Source organism: Bubalus bubalis, chromosome 19, assembly GCF_019923935.1.
Source record: "Bubalus bubalis isolate 160015118507 breed Murrah chromosome 19, NDDB_SH_1, whole genome shotgun sequence".
In the NCBI taxonomy this organism is placed as follows: domain Eukaryota; kingdom Metazoa; phylum Chordata; class Mammalia; order Artiodactyla; family Bovidae; genus Bubalus; species Bubalus bubalis.
Genome location: NC_059175.1, coordinates 18,772,503 through 18,796,252, shown reverse-complemented (window position 1 = coordinate 18,796,252; position 23,750 = coordinate 18,772,503). Strand labels below are relative to the sequence as shown.

Sequence of the window (23,750 nt, the reverse complement as noted above, 5' to 3'; positions counted from 1 at the left end):
GCCCTTTTCATGTTAAAACTTTAATGGTTATTATTTATCTTAAAACTGGTTCAGGTTCCCAGGGCCACTGGACAGACCGTTCTTAAAGCAGCAGTCCCATTATTTAAAATTTTATGGAACAATGACCTTTTTACATTAGAAATAATTTCAGATCAATATGGGAGTGCCAGCATTTTATTTTGCAAACTCAGAGCCATTACAAAATAATTGCCACTTACTATAATGTTTCTTTTTTTTTTTTTTTACAAAGGGAAATTTTAATAATATAAAATAGGAAAGTCAGACTCTCAGATGAAAATGCAATTTTTCAAGAAAAAAACTATTGCGGTTTTCAAATGCTTTTTCTGGTTCACTCTCTCTTCTACTTTTTGGTATTCCAGTTATGCCTATGTTGCTGTATTTGATGGTGTCTCACATTTCTTTGAGATTCTGTTTCTCTTCATTATTTTTCTGTTATCTAGATTATATAATCTTTATCATTGTATCTTTACTAATTCTTTCTTCTGACAGGTCAGATCTTCTGTTGAAATCCTCTAGTAAAATTTTCATTTAGGTTATTTCAACTTTCAACTCTAGAATTTTTATTTGGTTCTTTTAAAAATAATTTCTGTATTTTTATTGACATTTCCTATTTGATGGAATACTGTCATCGTACCTTCCTTTACTTTTTAAGTTATGATATTCTTTAATTCTTTTTTATTAAAGCAAAGTTCCTGTATGATATTATATAATTTATAGGTGTACAATATAGTGACTCAGAAGTTTTAAAGGTTATACTCCATTTATAGTTATTATACAATATTGGCATATCCCCCTTACTGTAAAATATATCCTACTAGTTTATTATATAGAGCTCCCCAGGTGTTGCAGTGGTAAAAAATCCACCTACTAATGCAGGAGACACAAGAGTTATAGGTTCAGTCTTTGCATTGGGAAGATCCCTTGGAGTAGGGAATGGCAACCCACTCTAGTATTCTTGCTTGGAAAATTCCATGGACAGAGGAGCCTGGCAGGCTACAGTCCATGGGGTCACAACGAGTTGGACATGACTGAGCAACAATTTATTATACACCTAATAATACATACCTCTTAATCTCTTCCTCCTATCGTGCCCTGCCTCCGCTGGTAACCATTAGTTTGTTTTCTTTATCTGTGTCTGCTTCTTTTTTGTTATATTCATTAGTTTGTTGTATTTCTTAGATTCTACATATAAGGGATATTATACAGTATTTGTCTTTGTCTGACCTATTTCACTTAGCATAACACTCTCAAAGACCATCCATTTTGCTGTAAATGGCAAAATTTCATTTTCAGGGTTGAGTAGTATTCTACTGTATATCTGTGTGTGTGTATGTACACTACATCTTCTTTGTCCATTCATTCATTGATGGACACATAGGTTGCTTCCATATCTTGGCAACTGCAAATAGTACGGCTATTAAATATTAACATTGAGGCACATGTATCTTTTCAAATTAGTGTTTTTTTCTATCCTTTACTTCTTTAAAAATATTTATAATAGTTGTTTGAAATTTTATCTGAGAATTCTGACATCTTGGTCCTCTCATATGCAATTTGTCTGGCCTCCTTTTTTATCCCATGTATGAATGACACTTTGCTGTGCTTTTTGCATGCCTTATAATTTTTTGTTGTTGAAAACTGGACATTTTAGACAATATACTTCAGCAACTCTGAATACTGATTCCTACACCATGGGGTTGTCATTGTTTTGCTTAATTGTTTAGTGATTTGACTGGCGTATTTCAGGAAGTCTATTTCTCCTGTAGTTTGCAACCACTTATGTCATTCTTCACAGGGCACAGGCTTGGGCATGCCCACAGTCACCCCATGATGACGGTGATTTTAGCATGGCTCTCACTGACTGCCAATTTCCTAGATCTCAGTTAAGCTGTGTGCCTCTGTTAGTAAAATACAAGGCTATTAGCATCTGTTAATTGCTGGCTGATTTCTCTGTTGTTTTCAACAATTCCCTGAGGGATAAATTGCTCCACAGTTTAATCCAATTCAAGTAGGGGCCCTTCTGGTAGTTTGGGGGCTTGCTGGAACTGTAGAAGGACTGTTGTTAGCTATCTCTTTCTCTGGTTCTATCTGGTCAACTTCTAGCTGGCCAATAATTTATCTTTTTGTTACCAAGGAGCTGCTACTGTTGATGCTGCTAAATTGCTTCAGTTGTGTCCAACTTTGTGCGACCCCATAGACTGCAGCCCACCAGGCTCTGCCGTCCCTGGGATTCTCCAGGCAAGAACACAGGAGTGGGTTGCCATTTCCTTCTCCAATGCATGAAAGTGAAAAGTGAAAGTGAAGTCGCTCAGTCGTGTCCGACTCTTTGCGACCCCATGGACTGCAGCCTACCAGGCTCCTCCGTCCATGGGATTTTCCAGGGAAGAGTACATGAGTGGGCTGCCATTGCCTTCTCCAACCAAGGAGCTAGCAGCCTCTTAATTGTTCACTCCCCCAAATCTTCATTTTTCTTAACACCAGTCTAAGACTTGAATATTTTCACATTCTAATCCAAATAGGGTCAGTTCCTTTGGGGAGAACTATGGAGTTGTCTGTCTTATAACCTGCTGTCCTCCTGGGAAAATTCTCTGCAGCATGCTGTAAATCTGGGGACGGATTAGTGGCCTGCTTCTCTCAGAGTAGCCCCTGCTTGTAAAGCAGGTGCAACTAGGGAGAGCAGCCTCTAGTCTTCTAGACTTACTTCTTCTGGTGAGGAACCTCTGTCCTGTGAGCAAGTTGGGATAAGGCTGCCTGAAGCCCATTATCCTTGGTCTACCCTGCCTAGGATCAAGCTTTTACCCTATAAGCTGCAAATGGGAGCTCTAGACTTTTAAGTCTTCTTGCCTGGAACAGAGTTCTACAACATAGAACTAAGGAGAAGGATTAGAAATGTTGGTGGCCTGCCCCTCCTCAGAAGATATTGTAACCCTAGACTAGACGTTTGGGAGAGAAGAAGTTTCACATTTTTTACTACAACCACCTGGAGTGTAGGTTCTATTATGATGAGCTGCCCAGGGATAGAGAGAGAGATAGTGGGTCATGGCTTAAATGCTGTAAACTCTAGCACTTTTAACCTCAGATTAGTAGATTTTCTTTAAATTTCCAGTGACTTAAATGGTTACGTCCTTAGGACAATTTCCAGAGACTTAAATGGTTAGGTTTTTAAAATAATTTTCACTCGTTATGATTATTTCAATGAAGAGCCAGTCCACAGGGCTACTTATGCTGCCATTTCAAAAGTAGATCATTAGCCTTTTTTCCTCATTGTGCTACAGACTGGTGAAAATTTTATAATAGCTCTCTATCAGTCTATAGACTAGCATTTATGGACCGAAGCCTAACAAGTTCCATTACATTTTCCAAAGAAAGGCAACTCCTTAAAGAAAGCTCTACACTAGCATCTCACATTTTAGTGTGCATGACAACCATCAGGAGAGATTTTTTTAAAGTTCAGATACCATTTCCAAATCAAAAATTTTTATTTATGATGTTGGGGGTAAAACCAAAGAAACTGCATTTTTAAAGAGTATCCTGGTAATGTTTCTAAAAATTTAATTTACAAATGAATCATCTGACCACTTGGGATATTTGTTAATGAGATTTTTATTTTGGAATACTTTCAAATTTACAGAACCTTGATTTTGCAAGGTACCATGGTTATGTAAGATGTTAATATTAGGGGAAGCTGGATAAAGGGTACATGAGAATCTTCTGCACTATCTTCACAACTATTCTGTAAACTAACATCAATATAATGTTATTAACTAAACTGCAGATTTTCCTAGGATTACATTAATTTCTCCACTAATATCCTTTTTCTATGTCAGGATACCACATTGCCTTCAGTCTGGAATCTTCACAAAATGAAGTTTCTGCATTTATTTAAAGATATTTTCTACAATATTATTAGTTACAAGTATATTGAAGCTTCCCAGAGTTTTCTGAATCAGAGAGCATTTCCCCACCATGAACCTTTGGTTAATTATACATACCCATTCTTCTTCTTTATCTATTCATCTGTTGTTGGACACTTAAGTTGGCAATAGTATTTAAATAATGATGCTATGAACACTGGGGTGCATGTATCATTTTAATTAGTGGTTTCATTTTTTTTCAGATATATACCCAGGAGTGGAATTGCTGGGTCATGCTGTGCTATGCTGTGCTTAGTTATCAGTCGTGTCCAACTCTTTGTGACCCCATGGACTGTAGCCCGCCAGGATACTCTGTCCATGGGGATTCTCCAGGCAAGAATACTGGAGTGTTGCCATGCCCTTCTCCCGGGATCTTCCCAAGTCAGGGATTGAACCCAAGTCTCCCACATTGCAGGCAGATTCTTTACCATTTGAGTCACCAGGGAAGCCCTGCTTCCCAGGAGTGGGTAGCCTGTCCCTTCTTCAGGGGAACTTCCTGACCCAGGAATTGAACTGGGGTCTCCTGCATTGCAAGTGGATTCTTTACCAGCTGAGCTAGCAGGGAAGCCCTGCTGGGTCGTATGGTAGTTCTATTTTTAGTTTTTTGAGAAACTTCCACGCTGCTTCCACAGTGGCTACTCCAGTCTGCATTACCACCGTCAGCAGTACAACAGTGTTTTTTCCACATCCTTGCTTTAACCTTCAGTTTTAAATATTTTCTACTTTTTTATGTTTTCACATTGACTCTTGTTGTTTAGAAGTGCATTCATTAATTTTGAAATCTATCTGGGTTTTTTTGTTGTTGTTGTCTTTTTGCATAAATTCTTAGTTTCCTAGTAGTCAAATGCTGCCTATTCCCAATTCTCTCTATTCTCTCCTTCCAGAATGCCTATAAAACACTGTATTTTCTCTTTCTCTCCAACATGTCTCAACTTTTCTCTCATATTTTCTTTTTCTCTTTAGTGCATTCTCATTGATTTTTTTAACATCACATTAAAGTTGATTAATTCTCTCTTCAGTTATGTCTAGTTAGTTGTTTAATCCATTTGATAATTCTTTATTTCAAGTGCTATGTTTTCATTTTTAGAACTTCTACTTTTTGAAGACCTAACTTTTCTTATTCATAATTTGTTTTCATTGCTTAGTCACTTTAAATATTCTTATTTTATACTATCCTATTAGATATTTCCATCATTTAAAGGTGTTAGGTTTTAATCCTGCTCATTGTTACATTTTATAACTCCTACTCATGGGGGCCTTTTTTCTTATGTTTTATAATTTTAGGTTATAATTTAATTTTTAGAAGGAATTTATCTGTAGGAAAGCTACAAAGGTTGGATTTATGGTAATCTTCCTAAGAAACTTGCAAATGATTTTTCCAGATGTTTGAGAGTTATCAGCGGCCTGGGATCTTTTGAGTTAATTTCTCAAGTTGTGTTTCTTTTCTGTATTATACAAGGAGTACATATTCAAATCCCAAATCTAAATGAGGCACACATCCACACATCTTCTTTTCTAAGACACATCTTTCTTGTTTGTTCTGTGCTAATGGTGGATTTTCTTCTACAGCCTCCCACTCAAAATCATAACTTTGTCTTGAATATCTCTGTTTCAACACACAGAGTCTCAATTTTTCATCTCATATTTCTGCATCGTTGTTAAAACCGAAGCCCTTGCTTTAAGGAGATGAATTACATCCTCCCAAGACTGACTACAGCATCATTCACATGTTTATCCCTGAGATTTTCAATTCCATCTATACTTCTGACTCAAAGTGACACCTTTACTTCCTTTCAAGATCAGGTATACAAGAAAGAGGATGTTTATTTAATCCAGTATTTCTAAGTGTTTGCACAAGCCACACTACTAAACTTATCAGCCAGGTTTCTAGACCTGAAAGTAAAAAATAACTTCTTTTCTTTGGTGAGAATTAACACTATCACAGTTGGCAAGCTGAGTCACTATAAATTACCAATTGTGAAACTTTCAACCTTCTTGGGTTTCCCTTGTGGCTCAGCTGATAAGGAATCTGCCTGCAACGTGGGAGACCTGGGTTTGATCCCTGGGTTGGGCAGATCCCCTGGAGAAGGGAAAGCTACCCACTCCAGTATTCTGGCCTGGAGAATTCTGTGGACTGTATGTATAGTTCATGGGGTCACAAAGAGTCAGACACTTGAGCAACTTTCACTTCCACTTTAAGCTCAAAAGTGTTTTATCCATACTTATTTTATACTCTCAGACCCAGTTTCAGGAAACCATATCGAAAAATATATAATTAAGGTCCATACATAGCCCAGAATTACAATTCCAAAACTTTACACTGTACATCATCACATGGATCCCAGTAAGTCCTCCAATTTTTCTGGACTTTCTCAGAAGTTCTTCTAATCACATTTTCCTAGAATATCTAAGCACAGATAACTTTCCATTTAAGTTTTCTCTGCTCACTATCAACAAATTTCAACAACTTTTCTTCTTTCTTTTCATTCATTAGATATGGCTTTCCTAAGTGCCTGCTATATTCCGGACACGGGGGATGTTGTCCAAAACAAATCTAACCCCTGGTCACAGAGTTTAAATCTTAGTGCAGGGGAAAGAAGACAAATATAAACAAATTAATAAATATATTACAAATATAAACAAATTAATAAATATATTAAATAATAAATATATTTTAGGTTGAAATAAAATTATAAATTAATAACTATATTTTAGTTTAAAGAATATGAAATGGCCAAATTTAGTTTGAAGCATATGACATGGCCAGATTCTTGACCCACAAAAAAGGCAATTTCATACCATTTAACTTAATGGAATGTGACAGGTGATGATAAGTGCTACGAAGAAGAAGGCAGGGAGGGCAAGTAGACAGAGAGTGATGGGGTGGGTGTGAATGTGCTATTTTAGATACCATGGCTACAAAAGCCTCTCTCAGAATGTGCTGTTTGAACAGAGATGGAGATGAATGAAGAAGTGAGTGATGTGGATGGATGTCTGGAGGAAGAATACTCCAATGACAGGAATGTGCATGTGAAAAGGTTCTCAGAAGGGAGTGTGGATGGCATATTCAAGGAACAGTGAGGAAAGCAGAGGGACCCAAGTGGAATAAATAAACAGGGTGAGATGAGACTAGAGAAGGGGCCAGGGCAGACACTATAATGCGACATCAGCCACAGTAAAAAAAACTGCCTATCTCAGTGCTAGTGAGATGTGAAGCCCTTCGAAAGTTTGGAAAGCAGAGTGGTAAAACCTGACTTGGATCTTCAGCGGCGTGCCAGGGCAGAACGAGCACAGGGAACTTAGTGAGGAGACGACTGCGCTAGCCCAGGTGCTGCTGCTGCTGCTAAGTGGCGTCAGTCGTGTCCGACTCTGTGCGACCCCATAGACGGCAGCCCACCAGGCTCCCCCGTCCCTGGGATTCTCCAGGCAAGAACACTGGAGTGGGTTGCCATTTCTTTCTCCAATGCATGAAAGTGAAAAGTGAAAGTGAAGTCGCTCAGTCATGTCCTAGCGACCTCATGGACTGCAGCCTACAAGGCTCCTCCGTCCATGGGATTTTCCAGGCAAGAGTACTGGAGTGGGGTGCCATAGGCGCTAGACCATTATAACTAAGACTTGAGTGGTAGCAGAGGAAACAGGAGAGGCTGCACACTCACAATTCTTTCATGACTCTTCTAATCTTTCTTTTTTAAAGCATTTGTCTCACCAATGTTTTATTACAGCAAGTATATTGTCAAGCTTTCATATCCTGAGTTTGGTGATCCTGGTGGCAAAATCATCTTGCCTACCTTCTAATTCTGATAAGAAACTTCTAGCTCATTCTAAATTAAGCACCCCCAAAACCTAGATTCGCATGAACCATAGCCTAACACATCTACATCACCATTCTACATAATGCATCTCTAATCACTCTCAAGACAATGGCACCATACCTGATTGAGGAGGAGCTGGCATTCACTCTGCAAGGAGCACCACCAGAAAATGAACATGTGTCTCTTCCCAGAGACTGTAACTGACGAGAGGACTCAGCCTGAGCCACAGCAGGAGATTCATTCATGGCCCACATTGACACAAGGTCACTCCTCTGAGTAAGAAGACTTCCTGACTGTATCCCTGCAGCTGGGCCCCTTCCTCTGAAGTTTCTATGCATTACAACTCCCTGAAAAGGAAGTTGTCTTAAGGGGGTTGTAGCCCTTTAGGGAGAAGCTGACCACACAGCTTCATGGCATGTTAATGCAACTTCTGCAACTTCTGGCCTCACTTCCCCCTCATACCCACAGAGGGCTCCATGTAGTCCATTCAACATTGAGGGAGAGTAATAAGTAATTATCTGAGCAAGGTCAATACCAGGTCGTCATGGCAGGATAGAAACCCAGTTTCTGTCTCTCAGTGTTATGTATCATTCAAGAGTAAAGTATAATAATGTTTATAAAATCCAGTTTGTCCAAGAGAACATGTCAAAATCATTGATCCACATATCTTAAGTTTAAAAAGAAATCCTAAAATACAGTTTGCATGCAACATCCAAAGAGCCTGCCAAGGAGAGGATCTGACATTAAAATAGCACTAATGTTATTGCTTAGCCCTAAGACTCACACACTGAAGATTTAACAGCACAGAGCCTATGTAGGGTCATAAGTAATAGTATTAAAATGAATATTCAAAACTTATTTTCTGAAAAGGCATTTTGCAAAGACACAATTGGACATACTTTTGTTTAAAGAAATCTTCATTTGCACAATGAAAAAGAACAAGAAAGCAGAAATCAAAATGTATTCATCACCCTGGTTTTTCTTCTACTTGTAAATCAAACAGACACTACACCACTTAGTATTTGAACAAAATTAAGGTAGCTCTGAAGTGATGATATTTAAGACTACCAAGGCTGAAAATTACAGCCTGAATTCAATCTGCTATCAAAAGCACTTGAGATGTCAGATAATGTAAAAGAAATTTGATATAATGATTAAAAATTCCACTAAAAGGCCTTTCCTTGAATTTTGCTGCTGAAAATCCTCTTCTGCTAAAATTTCAAGGTTTCTTACAATGTTTCTACATTTACTCTCTGACCCCAGTAACTGAAAATCTTCCCTTTCTGTAGACATTGATTTTATCATAAGACACATTGATTCTGCAGAAAATTGGAGTCCACTTTGAGAGTTTTTCACAGCATGGATATTTTTTCCATTAAATTTTTTTGTTCACTTTTCCTAATACTATGAAAATAATATAACAATACTAAGGAAGATTTTTAGTTTGAAAGCTGATCCCAGATAAAAGCATGCTCTTCTGATAAATCTGTATCAGGCCCCCAGTCCCTGAGCAGTAAAGATAAGCATCTTTAGAGGCAGGCTAGGAGTGTCACCAAACAGGCAATAGTCTGGTCTGGCTTGGGTCAAAGAAGCAAAATTTGTACAGAAGAGACCCTGTGTTCCTGGACCTCCTCAGTCTAGCAACTGATTATTTTCAAAATTTGAGATTAGGTGAATAACAAGGCTAAAAATGTATGGGGGTGGGGTAGAGAAATGCAAATCAAAACTACAGTGAGGTATCACCTCACACCAGTCAAAATGGCTGTCATCAAAAAATCCACAATAAATGCTTGAGAGGGTGTGGAGGGAAGGGAACCCTCCTACACTGTTGATGGGAATATAAATTGGTACAGCCGCTATGACTTCCCAGGTGGCGCTAGTGGTAAGAACCCGCCTGCCAATGCAGGAGACATAAGAAACACGGGTTCTATCTCTGGGTCAGGAAGATCCCCTGGAGGAGGGCATGGCAATCCAGTATTCTTGCCTGGAGAATCCCACGGACAGAGGAACTTAGTGGGCTACAGTCCATAGAGTCACAAAGAGTCAGACATGACTGAAGAGACTTAAGCACACACTCGCGCACAGCCACTATGAACACTAGGGAGGTTCCATAAAAAACTAAAAATAGAGCTACCATATGACCCTGCAGTCCCACTCTTGGGCATGTATCTGGAGAAAAACATCCACCAAAAGGATACATGTATCCGGGGGGGAGGAGCCAAGATGGCGGAGGAGTAGGACGGGGAGAACACTTTCTCCCCCACAAATTCATCAAAAGAGCATTTAAACGTCGAGTAAATTCCACAAAACAACTTCTGAATGCCGGCAGAGGACATCAGGCACCCAGAAAAGCAGCCCAACTCTTCGAAAGGAGGTAGGGAAAAAATATAAAAGACAAAAAAAGAGACAAAAGAGGGAGGGACGGAGTTCCGTCCCGGGAAGGGAGTCTTAAAAAGAGAGAAGTTTCCAAACACCAGGAAACCCTCTCACTGCCGAATCTGTGCTGAGCTTTGGAAGCACAGAGGGCAACATAAAAGGGAGGGGAAAAAAAAAAAAAAACAATTAAAAATCGCGGATTGTGAGCCCTACGGTAACTCCCCCAGCGGAGAAGCAGCGCAGACGCCTGCACACGGCATTAGCAAGCGGGGGCTGGGCAGGGAAGTGCGGCGCGGGCTGTGTCCCTTAGAGTAAGAATCGGGCCGAATGTCCTGAGCGCTATCTGAGCGAAATAATTTGGGCTAGCAAACCAGACTGTGGGATATCTACCATGCGAAAAGCCAGCCCTAACCTAAGACACCGCCAGGACCACGCACAGAACAAAGGACTGAACAGAGATAGCCGGCTGCAGACCTTCCCCCTCCGGTGACAGGCAGCCAGAGCCGGAAGGGGGACATCGCAGCCCCAGAGAGACACTATCTATAAAACTGTAAGCAGGCTTCTTTGCTAACTAAAACTTCTTGGGGGTCTGGACGGTCAACATCTGCCTGAGAAGGTGCGCCGGTTTTACACCCAGATAACCGAGTGGCGGGGAGGCGATAAGTCGCAGCATTGGCACCCGCCAAACACCTCATCACCTGAGCTGCTCGGATCTGGGAAGAACACAAAACGCAGGCCCAGCCGAGTCTGCGCCTCTGAGGACTACCCGAGTGCCTGAACCTGAGCGGCTTGGACCTGGGAGCTCAGCCCAGGGCCGGCCTCTGATTGTTCCCGGCGGAACAACCTAGAGCCCAAGCAGTGTGGGCAGAGAGGCTACACGCGCAGTGAGCGGGGGCAGACCCAGTGTGGCTGAGGCACTGCGAGCGCACGCCAGTGTTATCTGTTTGCAGCATCCCTCCCTCCCTCCCCACAGCGCGGCTGAACAAGTGAGCCTAAATTTAAAAAAAAAAAAAAAAAAAAAAAAATAGTGTCCTCAACCATCCCCTTTGTGTCAGGGCGGGAACCAGACACTGAAGAGACCAGCAAACAGAAGAAGCTATAACAGAGGGAAACGCCTTGGAAGCTACAGGCATAGATTAAAACCCTGTGGTTACTACGGATTACATAGGAAGGGGCCTATGGATCTTGAGAAATATAAGTCGGACTAAGAAACTGCCAAAAATGAACTGAACCCACAATACTCACAACAAAACCAGAGAAAGACCTAGATATATTTTTACTATTTTTACAATCAATCTTTCTTTCTTTTTTTTTTTAATTAAAAAAAAAATTTTTTTAAGTCCTCTATTGTCCTTTAATTTTCACTTTTATAACTATTACTTTGCTAAAAAAAAAAAAAAAAAAAGACCCTATTTTTTTTTTTCTTCTTCAGCAAACTTCATATATATATTTTATAATTCTTTGACCGTGGTTTTTTTTTTTTTTTCTTTCTTTTTTCTTTTTCTTCTTTTCTTTAACATTGTATTTTTGAAATTCCAAACTCTACTCTAGATTTTTAATTTTAGCCTTTTGATATATGTTATCAATTTTGTACCTATAGTTTTTTTCATAATTTCTGTGACTTTTTTTTTCCTCTGTTTCTTTCTCTTCTTCTTTTATATAACATCGTATATCTGCAATTCCAAACTCTACTCAAGATTTTTAATTTATGCTTTTTGGTATTTGATATCAATTTTGTACCTGTATTTTCTTTATAATTTTTGTGACATTGTTTTTGTTGGTTTGTTTGTTTTCTCTCTTTATTTTTCTTCTTCTTCTTCTTCTTTTTTTTTTTTTTTTAAACGTTGTATTTTTGAAATTCCAAACTCTACTCTAGATTTTTAATTTTTGCTTTTTGGTATTAGTTATCAATTTTGTACCTGTAGTTTCTTTATTACTTTCACGACCTTGTTTGTTTTTCTTTGTTCGTTTTTTCTCTCTTTCTTTTCCTTCTTCTTTTCATTAACATCACATTTTTGAAATTCCAAACCCTACTCTAGATTTCTAATTTTTGTTTTTATGTATTTGTTACCAATTTTATACCTTTAAGAACCCAATCTTCAGGACCCATTTTTCACTAGTGTACGAGATTACTGGCTTGACTGCTCTCTCTCCCTTTGGACTCTCCATTTTCTCCACCAGGTCACCTGTATCTCCTCCCTAACCCCTCTCTACTCTACCCAACTCTGTGAATTTCTGTATGTTCCAGACAGTGGAGAACACTTAAGGAACTGATTACTGGCTGGATCTGTCTCCCTCCTTTTCATTTCCCCCTTTTATCCTTCTGGCCACCTCTGTCTCCTGCCTCCTCCTTCTCTTCCCTGTATAACTCCGTGAACATCTCTGAGCGGTCCAGTTGTGGAGTGCACATAAGGAAGTGACTACTGGCTAGCCCACTCTCTCCACTATTGATTCCACCTCATCTCATTTGGGTCACCTCTAACTCCCTCCTCCCTCTTCTCTTCTCCATGTAACGCTGTGAACCTCTCTGAGTGACCCTCACAGTAGAGAAACTTTTCATCTTTAACGTAGATGTTTTATCAATGGTGCTGTATAGAAGGAGAAGTTTTGAAACTACTGTAAAATTAAGACCGATAACTGGAAGTAGGAAGCTTAAGTCCAAACCCTGACTCCAGGGAACTCCTGACTCCAAGGAACATTAATTGACAGGAGCTCATCAAACGCCTCCATACCGACACTGAAACCAAGCACCACACAAGGGCCAACAAGTTCCAGGGAAAGACATAACAAGCAAATTCTCCAGCAACAAAGGAACACAGCCCTGAGCTTCAAGATACAGGCTGCCCAAAGTCACCCCAAAACCATAGACATCTCATAACTCATTACTGGACATTTCATTACACTCCAGAGAGAAGAAATACAGCTCCATCCACCAGAACATCGACACAAGCTTCCCTAACCAGGAAACCTTGACAAGCCACCTGTACAAACCCACACACAGCGAGGAAACACCACAATAAAGAGAACTCCACAAACTGCCAGAATACAGAAAGGACACCCCAAACTCAGCAATTTAAACAAGATGAAGAGACAGAGGAATACCCAGCAGATAAAGGAACAGGATAAATGCCCACCAAACCAAACAAAAGAGGAAGAGATAGGGAATCTACCTGATAAAGAATTCCGAATAATGATAGTGAAATTGATCCAAAATCTTGAAATTAAAATGGAATCACAGATAAATAGCCTGGAGGCAAGGATTGAGAAGATGCAAGAAAGGTTTAACAAGGACTTAGAAGAAATAAAAAAGAGTCAATATATAATGAATAATGCAATAAGTGAAATTAAAAACACTCTGGAGGCAACAAATAGTAGAATAACAGAGGCAGAAGATAGGATTAGTGAATTAGAAGGTAGAATGGTAGAAATAAATGAATCAGAGAGGATAAAAGAAAAACGAATTAAAAGAAATGAGGACAATCTCAGAGACCTCCAGGACAATATTAAACGCTACAACATTCAAATCATAGGGATCCCAGAAGAAGAAGACAAAAAGAAAGACCATGAGAAAATACTTGAGGAGATAATAGTTGAAAACTTCCCTAAAATGGGGAAGGAAATAATCACCCAAGTCCAAGAAACCCAGAGAGTCCCAAACAGGATAAACCCAAGGCGAAACACCCCAAGACACATAGTAATCAAATTAACAAAGATCAAACACAAAGAACAAATATTAAAAGCAGCAAGGGAAAAACAACAAATAACACACAAGGGAATTCCCATAAGGATAACAGCTGATCTTTCAATAGAAACTCTTCAAGCCAGGAGGGAATGGCAAGACATACTTAAAGTGATGAAAGAAAATAACTACAGCCCAGATTATTGTACCCAGCAAGGATCTCATTCAAGTATGAAGGAGAAATCAAAAGCTTTTCAGACAAGCAAAAGCTGAGAGAATTCTGCACCACCAAACCAGCTCTCCAACAAATACTAAAGGATATTCTCTAGACAGGAAACACAAAAATTGTGTATAAATTCGAACCCAAAACAATAAAGTAAATGGCAACAGGGTCATACTTATCAGTAATTACCTTAAACGTAAATGGGTTGAATGCCCCAACCAAAAGACAAAGACTGGCTGAATGGATACAAAAACAAGACCCCTGCATATGTTGTCTACAAGAGACCCACCTCAAAACAGGGGACACATACAGACTGAAAGTGAAGGGCTGGAAAAAGATTTTCCATGCGAATAGGGACCAAAAGAAAGCAGGAGTAGCAATACTCATATCAGATAAAATAGACTTTAAAACAAAGACTGTGAAAAGAGACAAAGATGGTCACTACATAATGATCAAAGGATCAATCCAAGAAGAAGATATAACAATTATAAATATATATGCACCCAACATGGGAGCACCGCAGTATGTAAGACAAATGCTAACAAGTATGAAAGAAGAAATTAACAATAACACAATAATAGTGGGAGACTTTAATACCCCACTCACACCTATGGATAGATCAACTAAACAGAAAATTAACAAGGAAACACAAACTTTAAACAATACAATAGACCAGTTAGACCTAATTGATATCTATAGGACAGTTCATCCCAAAACAATGAATTTCACCTTCTTCTCAAGCGCACATGGAACCTTCTCCAGGATAGATCACATCCTGGGCCATAAAGCTAGCCTTGGTAAATTCAAAAAAATACAAATCATTCCAAGCATCTTTTCTGACCACAATGCAGTAAGATTAGATCTCAATTACAGGAGAAAAACTATTAAAAAATCCAACATATGGAGGCTGAACAACACGCTGCTGAATAACCAACAAATCACAGAAGAAATCAAAAAAGAAATCAAAATTTGCATAGAAACGAATGAAAATGAAAACACAACAACCCAAAACTTGTGGGACACGGTAAAAGCAGTCCTAAGGGGAAAGTTCATAGCAATACAGGCACACCTCAAGAAACAAGAAAAAAGTCAAATAAATAACCTAACTCTACACTTAAAGCAACTAGAAAAGGAAGAAATGAAGAACCCCAGGGTTAGTAGAAGGAAAGAAATCTTAAAAATTAGAGCAGAAATAAATGCGAAAGAAACAAAAGAGACCATAGCAAAAATCAACAAAACCAAAAGCTGGTTCTTTGAAAGGATAAATAAAATTGACAAACCATTAGCCAGACTCATCAAGAAACAAAGGGAGAAAAATCAAATCAATAAAATTAGAAATGAAAATGGAGAGATCACAACAGACAACACAGAAATACAAAGGATCATAAGAGACTACTATCAACAATTATATGCCAATAAAATGGACAACGAGGAAGAAATGGACAAATTCTTAGAAAAGTACAACTTTCCAAAACTCGACCAGGAAGAAATAGAAAATCTTAACAGACCCATCACAAGCACAGAAATTGAAACTGTAATAAAAAATCTTCCGGCAAACAAAAGCCCAGGTCCAGACGGCTTCACAGCTGAATTCTACCAAAAATTTAGAGAAGAGCTAACACCTATCCTGCTCAAACTCTTCCAGAAAATTGCAGAGGATGGTAAACTTCCAAACTCATTCTATGAGGCCACCATCACCCTAATACCAAAACCTGACAAAGATCCCACAAAAAAAGAAAACTACAGGCCAATATCACTGATGAACATAGATGCAAAAATCCTTAACAAAATTCTAGCAATCAGAATTCAACAACACCTTAAAAAGATCATACACCATGACCAAGTGGGCTTTATCCCAGGGATGCAAGGATTCTTCAATATCCGCAAATCAATCAATGTAATACACCACATTAACAAATTGAAAAATAAAAACCATATGATTATCTCAATAGATGCAGAGAAAGCCTTTGACAAAATTCAACATCCATTTATGATAAAAACTCTCCAGAAAGCAGGAATAGAAGGAACATACCTCAACTTAATCAAAGCTATATATGACAAACCCACAGCAAACATTATCCTCAATGGTGAAAAATTGAAAGCATTTCCTCTAAAGGCAGGAACAAGACAAGGGTGCCCACTTTCACCATTACTATTCAACATAGTTTTGGAAGTTTTGGCCACAGCAATCAGAACAGAAAAAGAAATAAAAGGAATCCAAATTGGAAAAGAAGAAGTAAAGCTCTCACTGTTTGCAGATGACATGATCCTCTACATAGAAAACCCTAAAGACTCCACCAGAAAATTACTAGAACTAATCAATGACTATAGTAAAGTTGCAGGATATAAAATCAACACCCAGAAATCCCTTGCATTCCTATACACTAATAATGAGAAAACAGAAAGAGAAATTAAGGTAACAATTCCATTCACCATTGCAACGGAAAGAATAAAATACTTAGGAATATATCTATCTAAAGAATCTAAAGACCTATATATAGAAAACTATAAAACACTGGTGAAAGAAATCAAAGAGGACACTAACAGATGGAGAAATATACCATGTTCATGGATTGGAAGAATCAATGTAGTGAAAATGAGTATACTACCCAAAGCAATCTATAGATTCAATGCAATCCCTATCAAGCTACCAACAGCATTCTTCACAGAGCTAGAACAAATAATTTCACAATTTGTATGGAAAAACAAAAAACCTCGAATAGCCAAAGCGATCTTGAGAAAGAAGAATGGAACTGGAGGAATTAACCTACCTGACTTCAGGCTCTACTACAAAGCCACAGTTATCAAGACAGTATGGTACTGGCACAAAGACAGAAATATAGATCAATGGAACAAAATAGAAAGCCCAGAGATAAATCCACGCACATATGGACACCTTATCTTCGACAAAGGAGGCAAGAATATACAATGGATTAAAGACAATCTCTTTAACAAGTGGTGCTGGGAACTCTGGTCAACCACTTGTAAAAGAATGAAACGAGAACACTTTCTAACACCATACACAAAAATAAACTCAAAATGGATTAAAGATCTAAACGTAAGACCAGAAACTATAAAACTCCTAGAGGAGAACATAGGCAAAACACTCTCTGACATACATCACAGCAGGATCCTCTATGACCCACCTCCCAGAATATTGGAAATAAAAGCAAAAATAAACAAATGGGACCTAATTAACCTTAAAAGCTTCTGCACATCAAAGGAAACTATTAGCAAGGTGAAAAGACAGCCTTCAGAATGGGAGAAGATAATAGCAAATGAAGCAACTGACAAACAACTAATCTCGAGAATATACAAGCAACTCCTACAGCTCAACTCCAGAAAAATAAATGACCCAATCAAAAAATGGGCCAAAGAACTAAATAGACATTTCTCCAAAGAAGACATACAGATGGCTAACAAACACATGAAAAGATGCTCAACATCACTCATTATCAGAGAAATGCAAATCAAAACCACTATGAGGTACCATTTCACACCAGTCAGAATGGCTGCGATCCAAAAGTCTACAAGTAATAAATGCTGGAGAGGGTGTGGAGAAAAGGGAACCCTCTTACACTGTTGGTGGGAATGCAAACTAGTACAGCCACTATGGAGAACAGTGTGGAGATTCTTTAAAAAACTGGAAATAGACATGCCTTATGATCCAGCAATCCCACTGCTGGGCATACACACTGAGAAAACCAGAAGGGAAAGAGACACGAGTACCCCAATGTTCATCGCAGCACTGTTTATAATAGCCAGGACATGGAAGCAACCTAGATGTCCATCAGCAGATGAATGGATAAGAAAGCTGTGGTACATATACACAATGGAGTATTATTCAGCCATTAAAAAGAATACATTTGAATCAGTTCTAATGAGGTGGATGAAACTGGAGCCTATTATACAGAGTGAAGTAAGCCAGAAAGAAAAACACCAATACAGTATACTAACGCATATATATGGAATTTAGAAAGATGGTAACAATAACCCTGTGTACGAGACAGCAAAAGAGACACTGATGTATAGAACAGTCTTATGGACTCTGTGGGAGAGGGAGAGGGTGGGAAGATTTGGGAGAATGGCATTGAAACATGTAAAATATCATGTATGAAATGAGTTGCCAGTCCAGGTTCGATGCACGATCCTGGATGCTTGGGGCTGGTGCACTGGGACGACCCAGAGGGATGGAATGGGGAGGGAGGAGGGAGGAGGGTTCAGGATGGGGAACACATGTATACCTATGGCGGATTCATTTTGATATTTGGCAAATCTAATACAGTTATGTTAAGTTTAAAAATAAAATAAAATTTAAAAAAAAAAAAAAAAAGGATACATGTATCCTAATGTTCATCACAACACTGTATACAAGAGCCAAGATATGGAAACAACCAAAGGAATGGATAAAGAAAATGTGGTATACACAGTTGAATATTACTCAGCCATTAAAAAGAATGAAATAATGCCATTTGCAGCAACATGGATGGACCTAGAGATTGTATACTAAGTGAGGTAAGTCAGACAGAGAAAGAGAAATATTCTATGACACCACTCACATGCAGAATCTAAAAAGGAATGATAAAAGTGAATTTATTTACAAAACAGAAACAGACTCACAGACTTAGAAAATGAACTTATGGTTGCTGGGGGGGAAATGAACTTATCGGGGAAAGGGAGTTAGGGTGTGTGGGATGGACAGGTACATATGGCTATATTTAAAATGGATAACCAGCAATGTATAGCACAGGGAACTCTGTTCAATGTTATGTGGCAGCCTGGATAGGAGAGGAATTTGGGGGAGAATGGATATATGTATATGTATGGCTGAGTCCCTTTGCTGTGCACCTGAAAATATCACAAAATTGTTAATTGGCTATATTCTAATATAAAATAAAAAGTTTTTAAGAAGTGTATGGGGGAATGGAGAATATGACATGAACATAATTTTTAAACAAAGAAAGATACATTTTTCACTTACAAATACCTTTTTTTAAAAAAATCCCAGTCTAATTTGAAAAACTGATACTCCTAAATCCACAGCTTACTTTTTCAATATTTTTTTGGTCAACCATAAGCTACAGATCCATTTCAGTTTGTTTAGTTACATTCTTTCTAATGATATTTCAAAATAGCTGAAGTTCTACTAAAAAAGGAGAGCCTTTGAATCCCTTGGACTGCAAGGAGATCCAACCAGTCCATTCTGAAGGAGATCAGCCCTGGGATCTCTTTGGAAGGAATGATGCTAAAGCTGAAACTCCAGTACTTTGGCCACCTCATGTGAAGAGTTGACTCATTGGAAAAGACTCTGATGCTGGGAGGGATTGGGGGCAGGAGGAGAAGGGGCCGACAGAGGATGAGATGGCTGGACGGCATCACTGACTCAGTGGACATGAGTCTGAGTGAACTCCAGGAGTTGGTGATGGACAGGGAGGCCTGGCGTGCTGTGATTCATGGGGTCTCAAAGAGTCGGACACGACTGAGCGACTGAACTGAACTGAACTGAGTCATTGGGTTTTAGAGACAGTTGAAAGACTTGTGACAGTATGGTGGTAGTAATGGCAGGGTTCTGGACTGTCAATGAGACATGTAGAAATGCAGGATTGTACAGCTTTCAGACTCAGTTTTAAGATTTGATTCCTAAAGAAGAAGTGGAAAATTTGAGCAGTATCTACGAGGGCAGGAATCAACTGAAAGAAAAGTAATATACCCAGGACTGTACTGAATCCTTCCGGCTGGCCCCTTTTCCTCCTCATGGATCCTCTTTATCAATAAATTTTAAAAAGTGTTTATACCACTCCTGGGCTCTATTTTCCATTCCATGCCAAATTTTAGGGGAAAAGCTAAAAGTATATAGGTGAACTAGAGCAAGATTTTGACTCCTACCATTTGGAACTTGACTAGAGTGATGAACAGACTAGACCGAATTTTGGAGACAGTACAGTACTGGTGAGTTAAGCCAACGCTTTGAAAGGCCAGTAATCACTGGACTACAAACAAACAGCTCACCAGTAAATGGGTTCCCAGCAACTAAAGGCCAAAGGACAACAGTGCTGAAAGCCAATTTCTTGAAACTAATCAGATGGCAAAACTTAACCAGAAAGCACCCATGATTCTGCTGATAACATCTGCTCTCCAGGTTTCAACCATTTAATTTTTAATCTAGGCTCCTATAGCGCAGGCTCTTTGCACCTTGCCCCAGAGATTCTGAGTAAATGCATTTTATTTTTAGATGTTTCCTCTCTTGACACAGGGTTCCACAGATACGAAAAAACAAGTGATCCCCCAGGCATGCCAGGGGTTATTGCTGTCTCCTCTCTTACTCTGTGGTCTCCTGGAAACATTTAAAATAACAGTTAGCTGAGAAATGTTTTCCTGCAGAACAAGACACTTTTCCCTTGGCCCTAAAATGGGTATGCACTAAAAGGATTGAGTCTGCTTTGGAACATTAGGTTGGCCCTTTTTGATAAATTGAACGTGCTTCAGAGTTAAGAGGCTGTCTTAATTTTACAGTAAAGAACTCTCCTATGAGAACATAAGAAAAATCTCAGGTAGTATTTTTATTGAAAACATTATTATTCCCATTCTAGCAAAAGAATTTATTGTGAGGAGAAAAGTCATACCATCTTAATTAATGTTATTCACTTTTCTTTACAGAGGCTTATCTCTAACATGCTCAGAATTAGTGCTGAAGTCAAGGGTATTAAATCAAAAGGAGCCAAATGTCTTGATGGTATCCAAAATAACAATTCAGAATGCATTTGTCAATATTTCACAAACTATATGTCCCAGATTAATCTGTAATAATGGGACAGAGTAAAACAGAAACTGACTCAATGATAAATCACTCTGGGAACTATGTGGTGTGATAAACTGCTAATTCAACAAAGCCATCAACATAATACACCTTTAGAATCTTTAACGCTTCTGACAAGAACTCTCAATCAACCTTGATTCTTGGAAGAGTATATCTTTGATACAGCTCTTCTTTCTACAGTCCTAAAATTGTATTTTAGCCAGAGTTGATAAACAAAAGGTAACATAATCTTGTCAAAGTAAAGACTGGTGTTTCTCAAAGGAAAGCATTGCTATGTGGGAGACTAAATATGATGCCCCTGTTCTTAGTCTAAGATCACTTGAAAACTGGAGTCTATCTACATCATAGAGTCACTGAAGAAATTAAATGAGAAAACATACATTAAGCATTTAATGTAGTGCCTGTCATACAGTAAATGCTCAATTAGTACAGCTATTAATATACAAGTGTTGATTAATGAGCATTGTTTTATGCATGAAAAATCTACTGAAAAGTAACAGCATGGTCCCAATTCTTTCCAAAAGGGGAGGACTGCTACCTGACTTTAAATTTTGCTTCCTTGGGACAGTGTCATATTCCTTTCTATAAGTTCAGTGATCACCCTTCACATCAGACCATATCAACTCTATCAGGTGAGATTAGAAAGAGCACCTTTATTTCAGCTTTACCAACAGTAACTCATTGGAACAACTCAGTATCCACAAGGAGTCTCTCTTTTGTATGCCATGATAACTATTCATGACTAATTTTCTATTTCCTAAAAAACATTCCTGTATCTCAAGATATTGGTCTTTGCAGTCAATGAGTAGTAGGTTCCAGTCCTGACTCTATTGCTTACTAGCTGTGTGACCTAGGCAACTCACTTCTCTCTGAGCCTCAATTTCTTCATTTGTAAGTGAACATAATTATAACATAGAAGGCTCTTATATGTATTAAGCAATTTAAATTCACAGTTACTTTCTGTTTATCAAATTCTCAAGAATAAACTTGCTTTTGGCTTTGATTTACTCTTGGGTCCGAAAAGTAGCCTGTATTAGACAACGTATCTTCCAATCCCAATCTAACCTCAGCAAGTGATTCCTCAAACATTGCTTCTATACATATTTTTACATTTCTCTAAATTGATGATGTCATTTTGAATTATAATCTTGATGTTTAACGAGCTCATCATCTGTCTAGACACATAGATTGTCAAAGAAAAAGTTCATGGTTTCAGTATTACATTTGGAATCTCAGAATTCAATTCTAGTGGATAAACATCAGAGCACTTCTTCTATGCATCTTTACCAAGCCTAACTTACATGGAATCTCTAGGAAATTAATGTCACCAAATTGTCACTCCAATTAGCAAAAAGGAATACTCTCTATTCTAAACTGCTGCCAAAACTGACCCTATGTGTAGATTTCCAAAATCACATAATCAACACAATCAAGGATATTATCTCAAATTCACCATCAACTGGCCCATTACTTTTATAGTTTAAATATCTTTAACATGGACTCATCAGAAATTCAAAAAACATCTTTTTTTAAAGTGTTTTAAAACGACCTATTTAAAGATTAAAGGACAGACAAAAAATCTGAGTCTAATTTATTTCACAAATGCTTAAATTATAGTTGCATTTAAAATATGAAATCAGTAACCCTAAACACATGTGTCCCCAACCACTCAGAAATGTGCTCACAACTTGAATCTCATGAATGTTTTAGAATAAAAGCTAGGCAAATAACTATATTTACTAGAAATATATTACATGAAAAACTTTCTAGTCAACGCATTGAAAAATATAAAAGAAATATAACTGGCTATCCCCTCAAGGAAATAATAATACACATTCATAACCAAGAGGACTGATGTGCTGTGCTTAGTTGCTCAGTCATGTCCAACTCTTTGCAACCCTATGGACTGTAGCCCACCAGGCTCCTCTGGCTATGGGGATTCTCCAGGCAAGAATACTGGAGGGGGTTGCCATGCCCTCCTCCAGGGATCTTCCCAACCAGGGATCAAACCCAGGTCTCCCGCATTACAGGTGAATTCTTTACTGTCTGAGCTACCAGGGAGGCCTGATAGATCAGCACATTTTGTAGATGTGAGCTGACACAGGTGTATGAAGAAGTAGTGCCCACACTGACAGGGAAAGGAGTGGGCTTGGGAAAAACATGCATTGGGGTGGAAACAAAAAAAGTTGAATTTTAAATTACTTAACAATACTACAGAGTCTAAAGTTCACACAGAAAAGATGGCCAAGGAGAAACTGAATTTAATCCTATGTACAACTAAGGAGGCACTGTACAATCTTAAAAGGAAAAACAGTGATAAAAATAGTATTGAGGCAAGACTATCCTCAAATCATTTCCACCTTTTCTTAGAAGTTCTGCACAAAACCTTTACTTTTAAGGAGGCTTTTTTTTTTTCTTTGTTACAGGACAATTTTCATGGCTTTAGCAATTCCCAAACTAATTCTGAGTTTTTTAAGACAAAAAAATTACTATTTATTTTAAAACTATGACCTGCATGCCTCGATATAGTTTTTAAAGTTTCTATCTTGTTGTAAATGGTGTCCTTAGCTTACAGTGTGTCTGGAGGCATTTAGCATTTAGCTCCCTGATAAAATGACAAGGGACTGAAATAGACTGCAGGAAACTTACATTAACTTCCGTTACATCCAGTGGTTTGGGGAGTGAAGCTATGTGAGAGAAAGCATTACTGCCAGCAGATGCTGACAGAACGCAGCGGCTCCTCAGACAAAATGGACATTTCTCCTTCAATAAGGGCCTCTCACCTCTGAGCAGTGTCTGAAGCAATCCCAGCAGCAGGGGGATGTGATTTGCTGACTATAGACACACTCTGTCTCCTCTCCAAAAATGAGGTTGATTCTCATTACTCTTAAGGAGTCACACAAGCTGT

At 38.5% G+C, this 23,750-nt stretch overlaps 1 protein-coding gene across 8 annotated transcripts in view; it reads right to left on the bottom strand.

Annotated features, from left to right (window-relative positions):
* PDE4D (phosphodiesterase 4D) overlaps positions 1-23,750 on the bottom strand; it is a 1,672,581-nt gene that overhangs the window by 1,326,369 nt on the left and 322,462 nt on the right. The window contains exon 1 of one of the 8 annotated variants that reach the window (XM_025270795.3): positions 7,868-8,005. The exons of the other annotated variants lie outside the window; for them this stretch is intronic. The gene's annotated coding sequence lies outside the window, so the exon portion shown is untranslated. Of the gene's footprint in view, positions 1-7,867; positions 8,006-23,750 lie in introns of those variants that run through there. 8 annotated transcript variants of the gene reach the window in all.